Genomic DNA, 19705 nt, shown 5'->3' on the forward strand with positions numbered 1-19705 from the left:
TGGCTGAAGGCAAACATCAGGTAAGGCTAAGCACATGGCATAACGGTTCAGATCAGGACTGTACAGTCTTCAGTGATGAGGATGTACACAAGCAGGCCTGCAATTATGAGCGGCGAGTCAAGGTGGCTGTTTATGTGAAAATCAAATGAGCTTCTTTGAAACAAGGGTGGGTGCATTAAGGGTACGTCTCTTGCCATCTTACAATGCTGTGATTGGAACCCTTCCTTGACTCTCTGTGAATGGTGATCCTGCCTGTTGATCAGTGCTTATGACAAGTTGCATATGGACAATGATGAAACTGAGCCAAGAGCCCATTGTTAATCAGGGTTGATGAACAGGTTTTAACCAGGACAGGCAGATGTTTTTGTGTCCAAAAAGTATTAAACATGTTTTTCTACAACAACAAGAGCATCACTGAATGTTCTGAGCTCCTATTTTGTGCTGCACTTTTTCAAGTTTTACTGTCTAGATTTTTGCGATGAGGTCCTCACTCGCAATGGTAGCATGACCGAGCGGTCTAAGGTGCTGGATTTAGGCTCCAGTCTCTTCGGAGGCGTGGGTTCGAATCCCACTGCTGCCATAGTCTTCAGGTTCTTTTCGTGTTTCTTCCATCCCCTACCAATAAATTGTAAGGGCTGCAGTGGAACTCAAATCTGTTACAGAATGTCTGTCAAGTACAATCAAGCAGGAATCTCATCAAGAGCAATTCTTCCAAACCAGGGTGATGTTAGGTGTTGTGCAAGTTTTCCATTCAATAAAGCCTCCAGACAAGCGGTCAGTGGTAGCTAACATTCTTTAATAATAACAAGAACAGAAGCCAAGCTTGGTGAAGGAATGCATCATTGCGGGGCAGACGATGGGCAGAGTCCCTAACTGAGTCTAGCATGGCCTTCAGTTACATACCTCTTACAGGAACTAAAGGCAGTACACAGCTGTTTTCACACCTTTGGTACCCCCACCCCCAAAGAAAGTTTCACACTCCCTTGCCACCTCTTACAGTGGAGAAGGAGACAAAAGACTCCTCCCCCCACTCTGGGTCCTTTATGTGTGAATGCTTCCCTCAAACATCCTGAGATACCATCTGTTACCAGTATGAGTGTGAGAGACATGCTGAAATCCAGTGGCACCAAGGTATTATACAACCACAAAGGGACCATGAGTATGTTAAGCTATTTTCAGATGTGCGCTGCTATTTAACCCTCCGCACCCCATGACAGCAACGGACAGCCAGGAGTTTTTGTAGGTGAATAACATCAACATTTGACAATAATATTGCTCGGTTATGATAGTGAGGTGAGCTGTTGAGGATATCTGTTGGTAGGTGCTGTTCCTGACAATGTAGCTGCTGTTAGCAGAAACTTCTATAAGCTTTGGAGGTAATGCCACCAGACTTGGTCAATTACCCAGAAAACTCTATTGCAATGTGTGACTATAATAAAACTTGGTGTTGCAATGTGTCATTGAGAATTATTTGGAGGAATTTGGAACATCCTAAAAGGATTCTCAGGAATCTGGAACATTCTAATAGAACTCTCAAAAATCCTAAAATAGCTCTTGTGAATTCGAAACGTTCTAAAAGAATTCTCAGGAATACAGGGTTAACTTTTGATACTTCTTTTTAAATACTCTCATTTCTACCTTTCCCTAGCCCATCGTTGTAAATAGGAATATCTTTGTAATAACTTACTTGGTTACCTTGTGGTACAAATGTAACACGAGTGTGTGTTACATGAGACCATGCTCTTGCCCTAGTTCCATTTCAGTTAATATCTGTTGAATACAATTTACAGATGTTCAAGAAATAAAACTCTCAAGTCCAATCCACTTCAAGTCCAACTTCAATAGAAGAATCAGAGCCTTCCAGAGACGGTCTCACGTCTCTCATGGTCAGTGATTTTGACCTTTCACTAATGATGTTGAAGTACAGACAGGCAACAATAGCTTCGGCTTTTGTAAGGCATCAGTGGAGAAGAAGATTAACAGAAGAGTGAGCAGGATATTGTTTGTTTTTATAATAATGCGATTAATACATGAATAAAAGAAATTCTTTTGCAAAAGTCATTTACAATGTGCAGGTGTTTCATATATTTTTATTCACAGTGTCAACACTGACTGGTTAGTGGCTACTCAAGTGTGCTTCAAGTCCACCGCATTGTAAGGTGTTAGATTGTGTGGTCTAAGGATCTGGGTTAAGACTCCAGGCTCCTCACACATGTGGGTTGAAATCCTATTGCTGCAATAAGAGTTTAACCAGGGCAGGCAGATGCTATTGTATCCAAAAACATTCAGGCAAGTATTAAACATGTTTTTCTACAACAGCAAGAGCATCACTGAATGTTCTGGGCTTCTATTTTGTGCTGCACTTTTCAAGTTTTACTATCTAGATTTTTGCGATGAGGTCCTTACTCGCATTGGTAGCATGACCGAGCGGTCTAAGGTGCTGGATTAAGGCTCCAGTCTCTTCGGAGGCGTGGGTTCGAATCCCACTGCTGCCATAGTGTTCTAGCGGCAAAGTTTTGTTTCTTCCATGCCTTACCAATAAATTGTAAGGGCTGCAGTGGAAATCAAATCTGTTATAGAATGTCTGTCAAGTCCAAACATGCAGGAAACCCATCAGGAGCAATTCTTCCAAACCACATTAGGCACGTGCTGTAAAGTCATTTACAACTTGCATGTTTTTCATGTCTTTTTGTTCATGGTCTCATCACTGACTGGTTAGTGGACTTTCCCACATGCCACTCAAGTGTGCTTCAAGTCCAGTCCACTCCCTTGTAATGTGCTTTTGAGCAGAACCTGCAACTGCTGGAGAATTGATTAAGGTGCTGCTATGTTGGTCTCACCAAGGCTGCAGAGTGACAAGAGTATCCTTGATTTCATGACAGTGGAGCAGTCCCATATGGTCTAGCGGCTAGAATGCCTGGTTCTAACCCAGCAGCACGAGCACGACAGTGGCGCATTACCAAACCAATCCCATATGGTCTAGCGGTTAGGATTCCTGGTTTTCACCCAGGCGACCTGGGTTCAACTCCCGGTATGGGAACATGTCTTTAATGTGCCCACAAGCCAATGTGTTCTTTGTGTTAATCCCACGATGGATTAAATGGGGCAAAGTTGTTGGCTGAAGGCAAACATCAGCTAAGCACATGGCATAACGGTTCAGATCAGGACTGTACAGTCTTCAGTGATGAGGATGTACACAAGCAGGCCTGCAATTATGAGCGGCGAGTCAAGGTGGCTGTTTATGTGAAAATCAAATGAGCTTCTTTGAAACAAGGGTACGTCTTTTGCCATCTTACAATGCTGTGATTGCAACCGTTCCTTGACTCTCTGTGAATGGTGATCCTGCCTGTTGATCAGTGCTTATGACAAGTTGCATATGGACAATGATGAAACTGAGCCAAGAGCCCATTGTTAATCAGGGTTGATGAACAGGTTTTAACCAGGACAGGCAGATGTTTTTGTGTCCAAAAAGTATTAAACATGTTTTTCTACAACAGCAAGAGCATCACTGAATGTTCTGAGCTCCTATTTTGTGCTGCTCTTTTTCAAGTTTTACTGTCTAGATTTTTGCGATGAGGTCCTCACTCGCAATGGTAGCATGACCGAGCGGTCTAAGGTGCTGGATTTAGGCTCCAGTCTCTTCGGAGGCGTGGGTTCGAATCCCACTGCTGCCATAGTCTTCAGGTTCTTTTCGTGTTTCTTCCATCCCCTACCAATAAATTGTAAGGGCTGCAGTGGAACTCAAATCTGTTACAGAATGTCTGTCAAGTACAATCAAGCAGGAATCTCATCAAGAGCAATTCTTCCAAACCAGGGTGATGTTAGGTGTTGTGCAAGTTTTCCATTCAATAAAGCCTCCAGACAAGCGGTCAGTGGTAGCTAACATTCTTTAATAATAACAAGAACAGAAGCCAAGCTTGGTGAAGGAATGCATCATTGCGGGGCAGACGATGGGCAGAGTCCCTAACTGAGTCTAGCATGGCCTTCAGTTACATACCTCTTACAGGAACTAAAGGCAGTACACAGCTGTTTTCACACCTTTGGTACCCCCACCCCCAAAGAAAGTTTCACACTCCCTTGCCACCTCTTACAGTGGAGAAGGAGACAAAAGACTCCTCCCCCCACTCTGGGTCCTTTATGTGTGAATGCTTCCCTCAAACATCCTGAGATACCATCTGTTGCCAGTATGAGTGTGAGAGACATGCTGAAATCCAGTGGCACCAAGGTATTATACAACCACAAAGGGACCATGAGTATGTTAAGCTATTTTCAGATGTGCGCTGCTATTTAACCCTCCGCACCCCATGACAGCAACGGACAGCCAGGAGTTTTTGTAGGTGAATAACATCAACATTTGACAATAATATTGCTCGGTTATGATAGTGAGGTGAGCTGTTGAGGATATCTGTTGGTAGGTGCTGTTCCTGACAATGTAGCTGCTGTTAGCAGAAACTTCTATAAGCTTTGGAGGTAATGCCACCAGACTTGGTCAATTACCCAGAAAACTCTATTGCAATGTGTGACTATAATAAAACTTGGTGTTGCAATGTGTCATTGAGAATTATTTGGAGGAATTTGGAACATCCTAAAAGGATTCTCAGGAATCTGGAACATTCTAATAGAACTCTCAAAAATCCTAAAATAGCTCTTGTGAATTCGAAACATTCTAAAAGAATTCTCAGGAATACAGGGTTAACTTTTGATACTTCTTTTTAAATACTCTCATTTCTACCTTTCCCTAGCCCATCGTTGTAAATAGGAATATCTTTGTAATAACTTACTTGGTTACCTTGTGGTACAAATGTAACACGAGTGTGTGTTACATGAGACTATGCTCTTGCCCTAGTTCCATTTCAGTTAATATCTGTTGAATACAATTTACAGATGTTCAAGAAATAAAACTCTCAAGTCCAATCCACTTCAAGTCCAACTTCAATAGAAGAATCAGAGCCTTCCAGAGACGGTCTCACGTCTCTCATGGTCAGTCATTTTGACCTTTCACTAATGATGTTGAAGTACAGATAGGCAACAATAGCTTCGGCTTTTGTAAGGCATCAGTGGAGAAGAAGATTAACAGAAGAGTGAGCAGGATATTGTTTGTTTTTATAATAATGCGATTAATACATGAATAAAAGAAATTCTTTTGCAAAAGTCATTTACAATGTGCAGGTGTTTCATATATTTTTATTCACAGTGTCAACACTGACTGGTTAGTGGCTACTCAAGTGTGCTTCAAGTCCACCGCATTGTAAGGTGTTAGATTGTGTGGTCTAAGGATCTGGGTTAAGACTCCAGGCTCCTCACACATGTGGGTTGAAATCCTATTGCTGCAATAAGAGTTTAACCAGGGCAGGCAGATGCTATTGTATCCAAAAACATTCAGGCAAGTATTAAACATGTTTTTCTAAAACAGCAAGAGCATCACTGAATGTTCTGGGCTTCTATTTTGTGCTGCACTTTTCAAGTTTTACTATCTAGATTTTTGCGATGAGGTCCTTACTCGCATTGGTAGCATGACCGAGCGGTCTAAGGTGCTGGATTAAGGCTCCAGTCTCTTCGGAGGCGTGTGTTCGAATCCCACTGCTGCCATAGTGTTCTAGCGGCAAAGTTTTGTTTCTTCCATGCCTTACCAATAAATTGTAAGGGCTGCAGTGGAAATCAAATCTGTTATAGAATGTCTGTCAAGTCCAAACATGCAGGAAACCCATCAGGAGCAATTCTTCCAAACCACATTAGGCACGTGCTGTAAAGTCATTTACAACTTGCATGTTTTTCATGTCTTTTTGTTCATGGTCTCATCACTGACTGGTTAGTGGACTTTCCCACATGCCACTCAAGTGTGCTTCAAGTCCAGTCCACTCCCTTGTAATGTGCTTTTGAGCAGAACCTGCAACTGCTGGAGAATTGATTAAGGTGCTGCTATGTTGGTCTCACCAAGGCTGCAGAGTGACAAGAGTATCCTTGATTTCATGACAGTGGAGCAGTCCCATATGGTCTAGCGGCTAGAATGCCTGGTTCTAACCCAGCAGCACGAGCACGACAGTGGCGCATTACCAAACCAATCCCATATGGTCTAGCGGTTAGGATTCCTGGTTTTCACCCAGGCGACCTGGGTTCAACTCCCGGTATGGGAACATGTCTTTAATGTGCCCACAAGCCAATGTGTTCTTTGTGTTAATCCCACGATGGATTAAATGGGGCAAAGTTGTTGGCTGAAGGCAAACATCAGCTAAGCACATGGCATAACGGTTCAGATCAGGACTGTACAGTCTTCAGTGATGAGGATGTACACAAGCAGGCCTGCAATTATGAGCGGCGAGTCAAGGTGGCTGTTTATGTGAAAATCAAATGAGCTTCTTTGAAACAAGGGTGGGTGCATTAAGGGTACGTCTTTTGCCATCTTACAATGCTGTGATTGCAACCGTTCCTTGACTCTCTGTGAATGGTGATCCTGCCTGTTGATCAGTGCTTATGACAAGTTGCATATGGACAATGATGAAACTGAGCCAAGAGCCCATTGTTAATCAGGGTTGATGAACAGGTTTTAACCAGGACAGGCAGATGTTTTTGTGTCCAAAAAGTATTAAACATGTTTTTCTACAACAGCAAGAGCATCACTGAATGTTCTGAGCTCCTATTTTGTGCTGCACTTTTTCAAGTTTTACTGTCTAGATTTTTGCGATGAGGTCCTCACTCGCAATGGTAGCATGACCGAGCGGTCTAAGGTGCTGGATTTAGGCTCCAGTCTCTTCAGAGGCGTGGTTTCGAATCCCACTGCTGCCATAGTCTTCAGGTTCTTTTCGTGTTTCTTCCATCCCCTACCAATAAATTGTAAGGGCTGCAGTGGAACTCAAATCTGTTACAGAATGTCTGTCAAGTACAATCAAGCAGGAATCTCATCAAGAGCAATTCTTCCAAACCAGGGTGATGTTAGGTGTTGTGCAAGTTTTCCATTCAATAAAGCCTCCAGACAAGCGGTCAGTGGTAGCTAACATTCTTTAATAATAACAAGAACAGAAGCCAAGCTTGGTGAAGGAATGCATCATTGCGGGGCAGACGATGGGCAGAGTCCCTAACTGAGTCTAGCATGGCCTTCAGTTACATACCTCTTACAGGAACTAAAGGCAGTACACAGCTGTTTTCACACCTTTGGTACCCCCACCCCCAAAGAAAGTTTCACACTCCCTTGCCACCTCTTACAGTGGAGAAGGAGACAAAAGACTCCTCCCCCCACTCTGGGTCCTTTGTGTGTGAATGCTTCCCTCAAACATCCTGAGATACCATCTGTTACCAGTATGAGTGTGAGAGACATGCTGAAATCCAGTGGCACCAAGGTATTATACAACCACAAAGGGACCATGAGTATGTTAAGCTATTTTCAGATGTGCGCTGCTATTTAACCCTCCGCACCCCATGACAGCAACGGACAGCCAGGAGTTTTTGTAGGTGAATAACATCAACATTTGACAATAATATTGCTCGGTTATGATAGTGAGGTGAGCTGTTGAGGATATCTGTTGGTAGGTGCTGTTCCTGACAATGTAGCTGCTGTTAGCAGAAACTTCTATAAGCTTTGGAGGTAATGCCACCAGACTTGGTCAATTACCCAGAAAACTCTATTGCAATGTGTGACTATAATAAAACTTGGTGTTGCAATGTGTCATTGAGAATTATTTGGAGGAATTTGGAACATCCTAAAAGGATTCTCAGGAATCTGGAACATTCTAATAGAACTCTCAAAAATCCTAAAATAGCTCTTGTGAATTCGAAACATTCTAAAAGAATTCTCAGGAATACAGGGTTAACTTTTGATACTTCTTTTTAAATACTCTCATTTCTACCTTTCCCTAGCCCATCGTTGTAAATAGGAATATCTTTGTAATAACTTACTTGGTTACCTTGTGGTACAAATGTAACACGAGTGTGTGTTACATGAGACTATGCTCTTGCCCTAGTTCCATTTCAGTTAATATCTGTTGAATACAATTTACAGATGTTCAAGAAATAAAACTCTCAAGTCCAATCCACTTCAAGTCCAACTTCAATAGAAGAATCAGAGCCTTCCAGAGACGGTCTCACGTCTCTCATGGTCAGTGATTTTGACCTTTCACTAATGATGTTGAAGTACAGATAGGCAACAATAGCTTCGGCTTTTGTAAGGCATCAGTGGAGAAGAAGATTAACAGAAGAGTGAGCAGGATATTGTTTGTTTTTATAATAATGCAATTAATACATGAATAAAATAAATTCTTTTGCAAAAGTCATTTACAATGTGCAGGTGTTTCATATATTTTTATTCACAGTGTCAACACTGACTGGTTAGTGGCTACTCAAGTGTGCTTCAAGTCCACCGCATTGTAAGGTGTTAGATTGTGTGGTCTAAGGATCTGGGTTAAGACTCCAGGCTCCTCACACATGTGGGTTGAAATCCTATTGCTGCAATAAGAGTTTAACCAGGGCAGGCACATGCTATTGTATCCAAAAACATTCAGGCAAGTATTAAACATGTTTTTCTACAACAGCAAGAGCATCACTGAATGTTCTGGGCTTCTATTTTGTGCTGCACTTTTCAAGTTTTACTATCTAGATTTTTGCGATGAGGTCCTTACTTGCATTGGTAGCATGACCGAGCGGTCTAAGGTGCTGGATTAAGGCTCCAGTCTCTTCGGAGGCGTGTGTTCGAATCCCACTGCTGCCATAGTGTTCTAGCGGCAAAGTTTTGTTTCTTCCATGCCTTACCAATAAATTGTAAGGGCTGCAGTGGAAATCAAATCTGTTATAGAATGTCTGTCAAGTCCAAACATGCAGGAAACCCATCAGGAGCAATTCTTCCAAACCACATTAGGCACGTGCTGTAAAGTCATTTACAACTTGCATGTTTTTCATGTCTTTTTGTTCATGGTCTCATCACTGACTGGTTAGTGGACTTTCCCACATGCCACTCAAGTGTGCTTCAAGTCCAGTCCACTCCCTTGTAATGTGCTTTTGAGCAGAACCTGCAACTGCTGGAGAATTGATTAAGGTGCTGCTATGTTGGTCTCACCAAGGCTGCAGAGTGACAAGAGTATCCTTGATTTCATGACAGTGGAGCAGTCCCATATGGTCTAGCGGCTAGAATGCCTGGTTCTAACCCAGCAGCACGAGCACGACAGTGGCGCATTACCAAACCAATCCCATATGGTCTAGCGGTTAGGATTCCTGGTTTTCACCCAGGCGACCCGGGTTCAACTCCCGGTATGGGAACATGTCTTTAATGTGCCCACAAGCCAATGTGTTCTTTGTGTTAATCCCACGATGGATTAAATGGGGCAAAGTTGTTGGCTGAAGGCAAACATCAGCTAAGCACATGGCATAACGGTTCAGATCAGGACTGTACAGTCTTCAGTGATGAGGATGTACACAAGCAGGCCTGCAATTATGAGCGGCGAGTCAAGGTGGCTGTTTATGTGAAAATCAAATGAGCTTCTTTGAAACAAGGGTGGGTGCATTAAGGGTACGTCTTTTGCCATCTTACAATGCTGTGATTGCAACCGTTCCTTGACTCTCTGTGAATGGTGATCCTGCCTGTTGATCAGTGCTTATGACAAGTTGCATATGGACAATGATGAAACTGAGCCAAGAGCCCATTGTTAATCAGGGTTGATGAACAGGTTTTAACCAGGACAGGCAGATGTTTTTGTGTCCAAAAAGTATTAAACATGTTTTTCTACAACAACAAGAGCATCACTGAATGTTCTGAGCTCCTATTTTGTGCTGCACTTTTTCAAGTTTTACTGTCTAGATTTTTGGGATGAGGTCCTCACTCGCAATGGTAGCATGACCGAGCGGTCTAAGGTGCTGGATTTAGGCTCCAGTCTCTTCAGAGGCGTGGGTTCGAATCCCACTGCTGCCATAGTCTTCAGGTTCTTTTCGTGTTTCTTCCATCCCCTACCAATAAATTGTAAGGGCTGCAGTGGAACTCAAATCTGTTACAGAATGTCTGTCAAGTACAATCAAGCAGGAATCTCATCAAGAGCAATTCTTCCAAACCAGGGTGATGTTAGGTGTTGTGCAAGTTTTCCATTCAATAAAGCCTCCAGACAAGCGGTCAGTGGTAGCTAACATTCTTTAATAATAACAAGAACAGAAGCCAAGCTTGGTGAAGGAATGCATCATTGCGGGGCAGACGATGGGCAGAGTCCCTAACTGAGTCTAGCATGGCCTTCAGTTACATACCTCTTACAGGAACTAAAGGCAGTACACAGCTGTTTTCACACCTTTGGTACCCCCACCCCCAAAGAAAGTTTCACACTCCCTTGCCACCTCTTACAGTGGAGAAGGAGACAAAAGACTCCTCCCCCCACTCTGGGTCCTTTGTGTGTGAATGCTTCCCTCAAACATCCTGAGATACCATCTGTTACCAGTATGAGTGTGAGAGACATGCTGAAATCCAGTGGCACCAAGGTATTATACAACCACAAAGGGACCATGAGTATGTTAAGCTATTTTCAGATGTGCGCTGCTATTTAACCCTCCGCACCCCATGACAGCAACGGACAGCCAGGAGTTTTTGTAGGTGAATAACATCAACATTTGACAATAATATTGCTCGGTTATGATAGTGAGGTGAGCTGTTGAGGATTTCTGTTGGTAGGTGCTGTTCCTGACAATGTAGCTGCTGTTAGCAGAAACTTCTATAAGCTTTGGAGGTAATGCCACCAGACTTGGTCAATTACCCAGAAAACTCTATTGCAATGTGTGACTATAATAAAACTTGGTGTTGCAATGTGTCATTGAGAATTATTTGGAGGAATTTGGAACATCCTAAAAGGATTCTCAGGAATCTGGAACATTCTAATAGAACTCTCAAAAATCCTAAAATAGCTCTTGTGAATTCAAAACGTTCTAAAAGAATTCTCAGGAATACAGGGTTAACTTTTGATACTTCTTTTTAAATACTCTCATTTCTACCTTTCCCTAGCCCATCGTTGTAAATAGGAATATCTTTGTAATAACTTACTTGGTTACCTTGTGGTACAAATGTAACACGAGTGTGTGTTACATGAGACTATGCTCTTGCCCTAGTTCCATTTCAGTTAATATCTGTTGAATACAATTTACAGATGTTCAAGAAATAAAACTCTCAAGTCCAATCCACTTCAAGTCCAACTTCAATAGAAGAATCAGAGCCTTCCAGAGACGGTCTCACGTCTCTCATGGTCAGTCATTTTGACCTTTCACTAATGATGTTGAAGTACAGACAGGCAACAATAGCTTCGGCTTTTGTAAGGCATCAGTGGAGAAGAAGATTAACAGAAGAGTGAGCAGGATATTGTTTGTTTTTATAATAATGCGATTAATACATGAATAAAAGAAATTCTTTTGCAAAAGTCATTTACAATGTGCAGGTGTTTCATATATTTTTATTCACAGTGTCAACACTGACTGGTTAGTGGCTACTCAAGTGTGCTTCAAGTCCACTGCATTGTAAGGTGTTAGATTGTGTGGTCTAAGGATCTGGGTTAAGACTCCAGGCTCCTCACACATGTGGGTTGAAATCCTATTGCTGCAATAAGAGTTTAACCAGGGCAGGCAGATGCTATTGTATCCAAAAACATTCAGGCAAGTATTAAACATGTTTTTCTAAAACAGCAAGAGCATCACTGAATGTTCTGGGCTTCTATTTTGTGCTGCACTTTTCAAGTTTTACTATCTAGATTTTTGCGATGAGGTCCTTACTCGCATTGGTAGCATGACCGAGCGGTCTAAGGTGCTGGATTAAGGCTCCAGTCTCTTTGGGGGCGTGGGTTCGAATCCCACTGCTGCAATAGTGTTCTAGCGGCAAAGTTTTGTTTCTTCCATGCCTTACCAATAAATTGTAAGGGCTGCAGTGGAAATCAAATCTGTTATAGAATGTCTGTCAAGTCCAAACATGCAGGAAACCCATCAGGAGCAATTCTTCCAAACCACATTAGGCACGTGCTGTAAAGTCATTTACAACTTGCATGTTTTTCATGTCTTTTTGTTCATGGTCTCATCACTGACTGGTTAGTGGACTTTCCCACATGCCACTCAAGTGTGCTTCAAGTCCAGTCCACTCCCTTGTAATGTGCTTTTGAGCAGAACCTGCAACTGCTGGAGAATTGATTAAGGTGCTGCTATGTTGGTCTCACCAAGGCTGCAGAGTGACAAGAGTATCCTTGATTTCATGACAGTGGAGCAGTCCCATATGGTCTAGCGGCTAGAATGCCTGGTTCTAACCCAGCAGCACGAGCACGACAGTGGCGCATTACCAAACCAATCCCATATGGTCTAGCGGTTAGGATTCCTGGTTTTCACCCAGGCGACCCGGGTTCAACTCCCGGTATGGGAACATGTCTTTAATGTGCCCACAAGCCAATGTGTTCTTTGTCTTAATCCCACGATGGATTAAATGGGGCAAAGTTGTTGGCTGAAGGCAAACATCAGCTAAGCACATGGCATAACGGTTCAGATCAGGACTGTACAGTCTTCAGTGATGAGGATGTACAAAAGCAGGCCTGCAATTATGAGCGGCGAGTCAAGGTGGCTGTTTATGTGAAAATCAAATGAGCTTCTTTGAAACAAGGGTGGGTGCATTAAGGGTACGTCTTTTGCCATCTTACAATGCTGTGATTGCAACCGTTCCTTGACTCTCTGTGAATGGTGATCCTGCCTGTTGATCAGTGCTTATGACAAGTTGCATATGGACAATGATGAAACTGAGCCAAGAGCCCATTGTTAATCAGGGTTGATGAACAGGTTTTAACCAGGACAGGCAGATGTTTTTGTGTCCAAAAAGTATTAAACATGTTTTTCTACAACAGCAAGAGCATCACTGAATGTTCTGAGCTCCTATTTTGTGCTGCACTTTTTCAAGTTTTACTGTCTAGATTTTTGCGATGAGGTCCTCACTCGCAATGGTAGCATGACCGAGCGGTCTAAGGTGCTGGACTTAGGCTCCAGTCTCTTCGGAGGCGTGGGTTCGAATCCCACTGCTGCCATAGTCTTCAGGTTCTTTTCGTGTTTCTTCCATCCCCTACCAATAAATTGTAAGGGCTGCAGTGGAACTCAAATCTGTTACAGAATGTCTGTCAAGTACAATCAAGCAGGAATCTCATCAAGAGCAATTCTTCCAAACCAGGGTGATGTTAGGTCTTGTGCAAGTTTTCCATTCAATAAAGCCTCCAGACAAGCGGTCAGTGGTAGCTAACATTCTTTAATAATAACAAGAACAGAAGCCAAGCTTGGTGAAGGAATGCATCATTGCGGGGCAGACGATGGGCAGAGTCCCTAACTGAGTCTAGCATGGCCTTCAGTTACATACCTCTTACAGGAACTAAAGGCAGTACACAGCTGTTTTCACACCTTTGGTACCCCCACCCCCAAAGAAAGTTTCACACTCCCTTGCCACCTCTTACAGTGGAGAAGGAGACAAAAGACTCCTCCCCCCCACTCTGGGTCCTTTATGTGTGAATGCTTCCCTCAAACATCCTGAGATACCATCTGTTACCAGTATGAGTGTGAGAGACATGCTGAAATCCAGTGGCACCAAGGTATTATACAACCACAAAGGGACCATGAGTATGTTAAGCTATTTTCAGATGTGCGCTGCTATTTAACCCTCCGCACCCCATGACAGCAACGGACAGCCAGGAGTTTTTGTAGGTGAATAACATCAACATTTGACAATAATATTGCTCGGTTATGATAGTGAGGTGAGCTGTTGAGGATTTCTGTTGGTAGGTGCTGTTCCTGACAATGTAGCTGCTGTTAGCAGAAACTTCTATAAGCTTTGGAGGTAATGCCACCAGACTTGGTCAATTACCCAGAAAACTCTATTGCAATGTGTGACTATAATAAAACTTGGTGTTGCAATGTGTCATTGAGAATTATTTGGAGGAATTTGGAACATCCTAAAAGGATTCTCAGGAATCTGGAACATTCCAATAGAACTCTCAAAAATCCTAAAATAGCTCTTGTGAATTCGAAACATTCTAAAAGAATTCTCAGGAATCTGGAACAGTCTAAGAACGCTCAGGAATCTGGAACATTCTAATAGAACTCTCAAAAATCCTAAAATAGCTCTTGTGAATTCGAAACATTCTAAAAGAATTCTCAGGAATACAGGGTTAACTTTTGATACTTCTTTTTAAATACTCTCATTACTACCTTTCCCTAGCCCATCGTTGTAAATAGGAATATCTTTGTAATAACTTACTTGGTTACCTTGTGGTACAAATGTAACACGAGTGTGTGTTACATGAGACTATGCTCTTGCCCTAGTTCCATTTCAGTTAATATCTGTTGAATACAATTTACAGATGTTCAAGAAATAAAACTCTCAAGTCCAATCCACTTCAAGTCCAACTTCAATAGAAGAATCAGAGCCTTCCAGAGACGGTCTCACGTCTCTCATGGTCAGTCATTTTGACCTTTCACTAATGATGTTGAAGTACAGATAGGCAACAATAGCTTCGGCTTTTGTAAGGCATCAGTGGAGAAGAAGATTAACAGAAGAGTGAGCAGGATATTGTTTGTTTTTATAATAATGCGATTAATACATGAATAAAAGAAATTCTTTTGCAAAAGTCATTTACAATGTGCAGGTGTTTCATATATTTTTATTCACAGTGTCAACACTGACTGGTTAGTGGCTACTCAAGTGTGCTTCAAGTCCACCGCATTGTAAGGTGTTAGATTGTGTGGTCTAAGGATCTGGGTTAAGACTCCAGGCTCCTCACACATGTGGGTTGAAATCCTATTGCTGCAATAAGAGTTTAACCAGGGCAGGCACATGCTATTGTATCCAAAAACATTCAGGCAAGTATTAAACATGTTTTTCTAAAACAGCAAGAGCATCACTGAATGTTCTGGGCTTCTATTTTGTGCTGCACTTTTCAAGTTTTACTATCTAGATTTTTGCGATGAGGTCCTTACTCGCATTGGTAGCATGACCGAGCGGTCTAAGGTGCTGGATTAAGGCTCCAGTCTCTTCGGAGGCGTGGGTTCGAATCCCACTGCTGCCATAGTGTTCTAGCGGCAAAGTTTTGTTTCTTCCATGCCTTACCAATAAATTGTAAGGGCTGCAGTGGAAATCAAATCTGTTATAGAATGTCTGTCAAGTCCAAACATGCAGGAAACCCATCAGGAGCAATTCTTCCAAACCACATTAGGCACGTGCTGTAAAGTCATTTACAACTTGCATGTTTTTCATGTCTTTTTGTTCATGGTCTCATCACTGACTGGTTAGTGGACTTTCCCACATGCCACTCAAGTGTGCTTCAAGTCCAGTCCACTCCCTTGTAATGTGCTTTTGAGCAGAACCTGCAACTGCTGGAGAATTGATTAAGGTGCTGCTATGTTGGTCTCACCAAGGCTGCAGAGTGACAAGAGTATCCTTGATTTCATGACAGTGGAGCAGTCCCATATGGTCTAGCGGCTAGAATGCCTGGTTCTAACCCAGCAGCACGAGCACGACAGTGGCGCATTACCAAACCAATCCCATATGGTCTAGCGGTTAGGATTCCTGGTTTTCACCCAGGCGACCCGGGTTCAACTCCCGGTATGGGAACATGTCTTTAATGTGCCCACAAGCCAATGTGTTCTTTGTGTTAATCCCACGATGGATTACATAGGGCAAAGTTGTTGGCTGAAGGCAAACATCAGGTAAGGCTAAGCACATGGCATAACGGTTCAGATCAGGACTGTACAGTCTTCAGTGATGAGGATGTACACAAGCAGGCCTGCAATTATGAGCGGCGAGTCAAGGTGGCTGTTTATGTGAAAATCAAATGAGCTTCTTTGAAACAAGGGTGGGTGCATTAAGGGTACGTCTCTTGCCATCTTACAATGCTGTGATTGGAACCCTTCCTTGACTCTCTGTGAATGGTGATCCTGCCTGTTGATCAGTGCTTATGACAAGTTGCATATGGACAATGATGAAACTGAGCCAAGAGCCCATTGTTAATCAGGGTTGATGAACAGGTTTTAACCAGGACAGGCAGATGTTTTTGTGTCCAAAAAGTATTAAACATGTTTTTCTACAACAGTAAGAGCATCACTGAATGTTCTGAGCTCCTATTTTGTGCTGCACTTTTTCAAGTTTTACTGTCTAGAGTTTTGCGATGAGGTCCTCACTCGCAATGGTAGCATGACCGAGCGGTCTAAGGTGCTGGATTTAGGCTCCAGTCTCTTCGGAGGCGTGGGTTCGAATCCCACTGCTGCCATAGTCTTCAGGTTCTTTTCGTGTTTCTTCCATCCCCTACCAATAAATTGTAAGGGCTGCAGTGGAACTCAAATCTGTTACAGAATGTCTGTCAAGTACAATCAAGCAGGAATCTCATCAAGAGCAATTCTTCCAAACCAGGGTGATGTTAGGTGTTGTGCAAGTTTTCCATTCAATAAAGCCTCCAGACAAGCGGTCAGTGGTAGCTAACATTCTTTAATAATAACAAGAACAGAAGCCAAGCTTGGTGAAGGAATGCATCATTGCGGGGCAGACGATGGGCAGAGTCCCTAACTGAGTCTAGCATGGCCTTCAGTTACATACCTCTTACAGGAACTAAAGGCAGTACACAGCTGTTTTCACACCTTTGGTACCCCCACCCCCAAAGAAAGTTTCACACTCCCTTGCCACCTCTTACAGTGGAGAAGGAGACAAAAGACTCCTCCCCCCACTCTGGGTCCTTTATGTGTGAATGCTTCCCTCAAACATCCTGAGATACCATCTGTTACCAGTATGAGTGTGAGAGACATGCTGAAATCCAGTGGCACCAAGGTATTATACAACCACAAAGGGACCATGAGTATGTTAAGCTATTTTCAGATGTGCGCTGCTATTTAACCCTCCGCACCCCATGACAGCAACGGACAGCCAGGAGTTTTTGTAGGTGAATAACATCAACATTTGACAATAATATTGCTCGGTTATGATAGTGAGGTGAGCTGTTGAGGATATCTGTTGGTAGGTGCTGTTCCTGACAATGTAGCTGCTGTTAGCAGAAACTTCTATAAGCTTTGGAGGTAATGCCACCAGACTTGGTCAATTACCCAGAAAACTCTATTGCAATGTGTGACTATAATAAAACTTGGTGTTGCAATGTGTCATTGAGAATTATTTGGAGGAATTTGGAACATCCTAAAAGGATTCTCAGGAATCTGGAACATTCCAATAGAACTCTCAAAAATCCTAAAATAGCTCTTGTGAATTCGAAACATTCTAAAAGAATTCTCAGGAATCTGGAACAGTCTAAGAACGCTCAGGAATCTGGAACATTCTAATAGAACTCTCAAAAATCCTAAAATAGCTCTTGTGAATTCGAAACATTCTAAAAGAATTCTCAGGAATACAGGGTTAACTTTTGATACTTCTTTTTAAATACTCTCATTACTACCTTTCCCTAGCCCATCGTTGTAAATAGGAATATCTTTGTAATAACTTACTTGGTTACCTTGTGGTACAAATGTAACACGAGTGTGTGTTACATGAGACTATGCTCTTGCCCTAGTTCCATTTCAGTTAATATCTGTTGAATACAATTTACAGATGTTCAAGAAATAAAACTCTCAAGTCCAATCCACTTCAAGTCCAACTTCAATAGAAGAATCAGAGCCTTCCAGAGACGGTCTCACGTCTCTCATGGTCAGTCATTTTGACCTTTCACTAATGATGTTGAAGTACAGATAGGCAACAATAGCTTCGGCTTTTGTAAGGCATCAGTGGAGAAGAAGATTAACAGAAGAGTGAGCAGGATATTGTTTGTTTTTATAATAATGCGATTAATACATGAATAAAAGAAATTCTTTTGCAAAAGTCATTTACAATGTGCAGGTGTTTCATATATTTTTATTCACAGTGTCAACACTGACTGGTTAGTGGCTACTCAAGTGTGCTTCAAGTCCACCGCATTGTAAGGTGTTAGATTGTGTGGTCTAAGGATCTGGGTTAAGACTCCAGGCTCCTCACACATGTGGGTTGAAATCCTATTGCTGCAATAAGAGTTTAACCAGGGCAGGCACATGCTATTGTATCCAAAAGCATTCAGGCAAGTATTAAACATGTTTTTCTAAAACAGCAAGAGCATCACTGAATGTTCTGGGCTTCTATTTTGTGCTGCACTTTTCAAGTTTTACTATCTAGATTTTTGCGATGAGGTCCTTACTCGCATTGGTAGCATGACCGAGCGGTCTAAGGTGCTGGATTAAGGCTCCAGTCTCTTCGGAGGCGTGGGTTCGAATCCCACTGCTGCCATAGTGTTCTAGCGGCAAAGTTTTGTTTCTTCCATGCCTTACCAATAAATTGTAAGGGCTGCAGTGGAAATCAAATCTGTTATAGAATGTCTGTCAAGTCCAAACATGCAGGAAACCCATCAGGAGCAATTCTTCCAAACCACATTAGGCACGTGCTGTAAAGTCATTTACAACTTGCATGTTTTTCATGTCTTTTTGTTCATGGTCTCATCACTGACTGGTTAGTGGACTTTCCCACATGCCACTCAAGTGTGCTTCAAGTCCAGTCCACTCCCTTGTAATGTGCTTTTGAGCAAAACCTGCAACTGCTGGAGAATTGATTAAGGTGCTGCTATGTTGGTCTCACCAAGGCTGCAGAGTGACAAGAGTATCCTTGATTTCATGACAGTGGAGCAGTCCCATATGGTCTAGCGGCTAGAATGCCTGGTTCTAACCCAGCAGCACGAGCACGACAGTGGCGCATTACCAAACCAATCCCATATGGTCTAGCGGTTAGGATTCCTGGTTTTCACCCAGGCGACCCGGGTTCAACTCCCGGTATGGGAACATGTCTTTAATGTGCCCACAAGCCAATGTGTTCTTTGTGTTAATCCCACGATGGATTACATAGGGCAAAGTTGTTGGCTGAAGGCAAACATCAGGTAAGGCTAAGCACATGGCATAACGGTTCAGATCAGGACTGTACAGTCTTCAGTGATGAGGATGTACACAAGCAGGCCTGCAATTATGAGCGGCGAGTCAAGGTGGCTGTTTATGTGAAAATCAAATGAGCTTCTTTGAAACAAGGGTGGGTGCATTAAGGGTACGTCTCTTGCCATCTTACAATGCTGTGATTGGAACCCTTCCTTGACTCTCTGTGAATGGTGATCCTGCCTGTTGATCAGTGCTTATGACAAGTTGCATATGGACAATGATGAAACTGAGCCAAGAGCCCATTGTTAATCAGGGTTGATGAACAGGTTTTAACCAGGACAGGCAGATGTTTTTGTGTCCAAAAAGTATTAAACATGTTTTTCTACAACAGTAAGAGCATCACTGAATGTTCTGAGCTCCTATTTTGTGCTGCACTTTTTCAAGTTTTACTGTCTAGAGTTTTGCGATGAGGTCCTCACTCGCAATGGTAGCATGACCGAGCGGTCTAAGGTGCTGGATTTAGGCTCCAGTCTCTTCGGAGGCGTGGGTTCGAATCCCACTGCTGCCATAGTCTTCAGGTTCTTTTCGTGTTTCTTCCATCCCCTACCAATAAATTGTAAGGGCTGCAGTGGAACTCAAATCTGTTACAGAATGTCTGTCAAGTACAATCAAGCAGGAATCTCATCAAGAGCAATTCTTCCAAACCAGGGTGATGTTAGGTGTTGTGCAAGTTTTCCATTCAATAAAGCCTCCAGACAAGCGGTCAGTGGTAGCTAACATTCTTTAATAATAACAAGAACAGAAGCCAAGCTTGGTGAAGGAA

At 42.6% G+C, this 19705-nt stretch overlaps 19 non-coding genes across 19 annotated transcripts; all 19 read left to right on the forward strand.

Annotated features, from left to right (window-relative positions):
- The first annotated feature begins 498 nt into the window (after positions 1-498).
- On the forward strand, positions 499-580 carry trnal-uag (transfer RNA leucine (anticodon UAG)). The gene has a single exon. It is a non-coding gene; the product is annotated as a tRNA-Leu (tRNA).
- Positions 581-2413: 1833 nt separating this feature from the next.
- On the forward strand, positions 2414-2495 carry trnal-aag (transfer RNA leucine (anticodon AAG)). The gene has a single exon. It is a non-coding gene; the product is annotated as a tRNA-Leu (tRNA).
- A 473-nt stretch (positions 2496-2968) lies between these two features.
- trnae-uuc (transfer RNA glutamic acid (anticodon UUC)) lies at positions 2969-3040 on the forward strand. The gene has a single exon. It is a non-coding gene; the product is annotated as a tRNA-Glu (tRNA).
- A 552-nt stretch (positions 3041-3592) lies between these two features.
- Positions 3593-3674, forward strand: trnal-uag (transfer RNA leucine (anticodon UAG)). The gene has a single exon. It is a non-coding gene; the product is annotated as a tRNA-Leu (tRNA).
- A 1833-nt stretch (positions 3675-5507) lies between these two features.
- trnal-aag (transfer RNA leucine (anticodon AAG)) lies at positions 5508-5589 on the forward strand. Its single transcript has one exon. It is a non-coding gene; the product is annotated as a tRNA-Leu (tRNA).
- Positions 5590-6062: 473 nt separating this feature from the next.
- Positions 6063-6134, forward strand: trnae-uuc (transfer RNA glutamic acid (anticodon UUC)). The gene has a single exon. It is a non-coding gene; the product is annotated as a tRNA-Glu (tRNA).
- Positions 6135-6701: 567 nt separating this feature from the next.
- trnal-uag (transfer RNA leucine (anticodon UAG)) lies at positions 6702-6783 on the forward strand. The gene has a single exon. It is a non-coding gene; the product is annotated as a tRNA-Leu (tRNA).
- A 1833-nt stretch (positions 6784-8616) lies between these two features.
- On the forward strand, positions 8617-8698 carry trnal-aag (transfer RNA leucine (anticodon AAG)). The gene has a single exon. It is a non-coding gene; the product is annotated as a tRNA-Leu (tRNA).
- Positions 8699-9171: 473 nt separating this feature from the next.
- On the forward strand, positions 9172-9243 carry trnae-uuc (transfer RNA glutamic acid (anticodon UUC)). Its single transcript has one exon. It is a non-coding gene; the product is annotated as a tRNA-Glu (tRNA).
- A 567-nt stretch (positions 9244-9810) lies between these two features.
- trnal-uag (transfer RNA leucine (anticodon UAG)) lies at positions 9811-9892 on the forward strand. Its single transcript has one exon. It is a non-coding gene; the product is annotated as a tRNA-Leu (tRNA).
- A 1833-nt stretch (positions 9893-11725) lies between these two features.
- Positions 11726-11807, forward strand: trnal-aag (transfer RNA leucine (anticodon AAG)). Its single transcript has one exon. It is a non-coding gene; the product is annotated as a tRNA-Leu (tRNA).
- A 473-nt stretch (positions 11808-12280) lies between these two features.
- Positions 12281-12352, forward strand: trnae-uuc (transfer RNA glutamic acid (anticodon UUC)). The gene has a single exon. It is a non-coding gene; the product is annotated as a tRNA-Glu (tRNA).
- Positions 12353-12919: 567 nt separating this feature from the next.
- Positions 12920-13001, forward strand: trnal-uag (transfer RNA leucine (anticodon UAG)). The gene has a single exon. It is a non-coding gene; the product is annotated as a tRNA-Leu (tRNA).
- Positions 13002-14944: 1943 nt separating this feature from the next.
- Positions 14945-15026, forward strand: trnal-aag (transfer RNA leucine (anticodon AAG)). The gene has a single exon. It is a non-coding gene; the product is annotated as a tRNA-Leu (tRNA).
- A 473-nt stretch (positions 15027-15499) lies between these two features.
- Positions 15500-15571, forward strand: trnae-uuc (transfer RNA glutamic acid (anticodon UUC)). Its single transcript has one exon. It is a non-coding gene; the product is annotated as a tRNA-Glu (tRNA).
- Positions 15572-16144: 573 nt separating this feature from the next.
- On the forward strand, positions 16145-16226 carry trnal-uag (transfer RNA leucine (anticodon UAG)). The gene has a single exon. It is a non-coding gene; the product is annotated as a tRNA-Leu (tRNA).
- A 1942-nt stretch (positions 16227-18168) lies between these two features.
- Positions 18169-18250, forward strand: trnal-aag (transfer RNA leucine (anticodon AAG)). The gene has a single exon. It is a non-coding gene; the product is annotated as a tRNA-Leu (tRNA).
- A 473-nt stretch (positions 18251-18723) lies between these two features.
- trnae-uuc (transfer RNA glutamic acid (anticodon UUC)) lies at positions 18724-18795 on the forward strand. Its single transcript has one exon. It is a non-coding gene; the product is annotated as a tRNA-Glu (tRNA).
- A 573-nt stretch (positions 18796-19368) lies between these two features.
- Positions 19369-19450, forward strand: trnal-uag (transfer RNA leucine (anticodon UAG)). Its single transcript has one exon. It is a non-coding gene; the product is annotated as a tRNA-Leu (tRNA).
- Positions 19451-19705: the final 255 nt, after the last annotated feature.

This window comes from Astatotilapia calliptera, chromosome 3, assembly GCF_964374335.1.
Source record: "Astatotilapia calliptera chromosome 3, fAstCal68.1, whole genome shotgun sequence".
In the NCBI taxonomy this organism is placed as follows: domain Eukaryota; kingdom Metazoa; phylum Chordata; class Actinopteri; order Cichliformes; family Cichlidae; genus Astatotilapia; species Astatotilapia calliptera.